At 41.3% G+C, this 3,308-nt stretch overlaps 1 protein-coding gene across 1 annotated transcript in view; it reads left to right on the top strand.

The window, feature by feature from the left end:
* The first annotated feature begins 2,338 nt into the window (after positions 1–2,338).
* The window catches only part of LOC117173133 (nephrin-like), a 1,314,621-nt gene continuing 1,313,651 nt past the window's right edge, over positions 2,339–3,308 (top strand). The window contains exon 1 of the mRNA XM_033361530.1: positions 2,339–2,439. The gene's annotated coding sequence lies outside the window, so the exon portion shown is untranslated. The remainder of the gene's footprint in view (positions 2,440–3,308) is intronic.

Genomic DNA, 3,308 nt, shown 5'->3' with positions numbered 1-3,308 from the left:
CACTGGCCCAGTACTGAATCCAAGTGCTGGCTGGAAGTCGATTTAGGAGTTTTACTGAGTATTGGCGCGTTACTGGTTCATTACTGCCCTAGTGCTAAGTCCAAGCGTTGCATAACAGCCAATCCAAGAGTTTTGCTGAGCGTTGGCGCGGTACCGGTTCAGTACTGTCCCAGTACTGAGTCCAAGTTCTGGCTAGAAGTCAATTTAGGAGTTTTGCCGAGCGATGGCGCGGTACTGGTTTAGTACTGCCCCAGTGTTGAGTCCAAGTGCTGGCTAGAAGTTTGCGCAGTACTGTTTCAACACTTCCCCGGTATGGAGTCCAAGTGATTGCTGGATGCCGACTTGGAAGTTTTGCCGAACGTTAGTGCGGTACTGGCTCAGTACTGCCTCAGTGATAAGTCCAAGTGCTGACGGAAAGTCGATTTGGTAGTTTTGTCAACCGTTGGCACAGCACTGGTTCAGTACTGTCTCAGTACCGAATCCAAGTACGGGCTGGAAATCGATTTCGAAGTTTTGCTGATCGTTGGCGCGGTACTGTCTCAGCACTGGCCCAGTACTGAATCCAAGTGCTGGCTGGAAGTCGATTTAGGAGTTTTACTGAGCATTGGCGCGTTACTGGTTCATTACTGCCCTAGTGCTGAGTCCAAGCGTTGCATAACAGCCAATCCAAGAGTTTTGCTGAGCGTTGGCGCGGTACCGGTTCAGTACTGCCCCAGTACTGAGTCCAAGTGCTGGCCAGAAGTCGATTTAGGAGTTTTGCCGAACGATGGCGCGGTACTGGTTTAGTACTGCCCCAGTGCTGAGTCCAAGTGCTGGCTAGAAGTTTGCGCAGTACTGTTTCAACACTTCCCCGGTATGGAGTCCAAGTAATTGCTGGATGCCGACTTGGAAGTTTTGCCGAACGTTAGTGCGGTACTGGCTCAGTACTGCCTCAGTGATAAGTTCAAGTGCTGACGGAAAGTCGATTTAGTAGTTTTGTCAACCGTTAGCACAGCACTGGTTCAGTACTGTCTCAGTACCGAATCCAAGTACGGGCTGGAAATCGATTTCGAAGTTTTGCTGATCGTTGGCGCGGTACTGTCTCAGCACTGGCCCAGTACTGAATCCAAGTGCTGGCTGGAAGTCGATTTAGGAGTTTTACTGAGCATTGGCGCGTTACTGGTTCATTACTGCCCTAGTGCTAAGTCCAAGCGTTGCATAACAGCCAATCCAAGAGTTTTGCTGAGCGTTGGCGCGGTACCGGTTCAGTACTGCCCCAGTACTGAGTCCAAGTTCTGGCTAGAAGTCAATTTAGGAGTTTTGCCGAGCGATGGCGCGGTACTGGTTTAGTACTGCCCCAGTGTTGAGTCCAAATGCTGGCTAGAAGTTTGCGCAGTACTGTTTCAACACTTCCCCGGTATGGAGTCCAAGTAATTGCTGGATGCCGACTTGGAAGTTTTGCCGAACGTTAGTGCGGTACTGGCTCAGTACTGCCTCAGTGATAAGTCCAAGTGCTGACGGAAAGTCGATTTAGTAGTTTTGTCAACCGTTAGCACAGCACTGGTTCAGTACTGTCTCAGTACCGAATCCAAGTACTGGCTGGAAGTCGATTTCGAAGTTTTTCTGATCGTTGGCGCGGTACTGTCTCAGCACTGGCCCAATACTGAATCCAAGTGCTGGCTGGAAGTCGATTTAGGAGTTTTACCGAGCATTGGCGCGTTACTGGTTCATTACTGCCCTAGTGCTGAGTCCAAGCGTTGCATAACAGCCAATCCAAGAGTTTTGCTGAGCGTTGGCGGGGTACCGGTTCAGTACTGCCCCAGTACTGAGTCCAAGTTCTGGCTAGAAGTCGATTTAGGAGTTTTGCCGAGCGATAGAAAAGTACTGGTTCAGTACTGTATCAGTACTGAGTGCAACTGTTGGATAAGAGCTATGCCAAGAGTTTTGTTGAGCGTTGCCGCAGTACTGGTTCAGTACTGCCTCAGTATGGAGTCCAAGTTTTGGCTAGTATCTAACTTAAAAATTTGATTTAACGTTGGAGCGGCACTGATATGGTACACCAAATCCACCCCTCCATATTAAGAAATTCGTTAAAAATACACAATTTTGAAAAGCAAAAATGGTTTAAATGATTATCGGTGCATTTAGGGCCGAAAGTGGCACTAAAAAGCGGCGAAAATCATTAAAAACATTATGACTTTTCAAAATTGTGTATTTTCAACGAATTTTATAATATGGGGGGGGGGTTATTTGGGGTGGGTTCCACATGCATATACAGTGGAAACATTTTGACTTATTAATATTTAATTTTTTGTTTTTTTCGTCTTTTGTGAAGGTTGGAAACTTCAGACTGATGTGAGTGATCTAGAATTACGTTGCATATTTTTTGAGCGATTTCAGGACAGGGCCTAGTTACAGTTACGAATATAAACATAAATATACATTAAGCTGCAAGAAAAGGTAAGTGATAAGTCCTTTATATATTATAGGATTATCAAAGATAATAAAACTATGAAAATGAAATGGGAAAAAGCTACGATGGGAACAGAGCTTAGGTTAATTGTCTGGTTTTGATTTTTCCGAATCATACTTTTATTACTATCAGCATTATCGAGTTTAAGTTTTATCTATTTAAGCTTACAATTTTTTTAAATTTAAGTTGATTTACAATTACGATTCTTGATTGATTTTAAGAATGATGCATCGCTTAGAACAGGGGAAACTAAGATAAAATTATGATCCCACACAAAAAAATCTCAGTTGGAAGGGCTCGGTTCTGATAGTTGAACCTGGAGGATCTTTTTTCTGGTATAACTTAACGGAACTTGTAATAAAGGGATTTGGTTTAAAGTATTTAAAATTTTAAGCTAACTAATTGCGGATAGTTGTTTTTAAATTAATTTTTGCAACATTAATAATGCAAATCTTGTATTTAATTTTATCATTACAAATTTGAAGCTAATTAAACGGTTCAAAACGGAATTATTAACAAAAATTAACTTTTAAATAAAAATCATTTTTAATTCGCGGCGATTCAAGTTTTAAAAATTCCAATTGTTAACTTATCAATTTCTATATCAAAAATAAATAATCCGAAATAAATAGAAAGTATTGAAATTTTTATATTTTGTTTCTTTAATTGAAGAATCTCTAAATATAATTATATCAGATTATTATTAAATTTAGTGAGAAAAAATTAAATGAAAAAGAGCATGTAAAATAATTAAGTAAAATTTGTACTAAAATTACATCACAGAAATCCCAGAGATGACCAGTGGAAATACCAGTGACCATACCAGTGGAAATTTTTTTTTTTATTGGAGGGCATG

The sequence above is a fragment of the Belonocnema kinseyi genome, chromosome 5, assembly GCF_010883055.1.
Source record: "Belonocnema kinseyi isolate 2016_QV_RU_SX_M_011 chromosome 5, B_treatae_v1, whole genome shotgun sequence".
Taxonomy (NCBI): Eukaryota; Metazoa; Arthropoda; class Insecta; order Hymenoptera; family Cynipidae; genus Belonocnema; species Belonocnema kinseyi.
The sequence above is the reverse complement of the archived record's forward strand: the minus strand, read 5'-3'. Positions and strand labels throughout refer to the sequence as shown.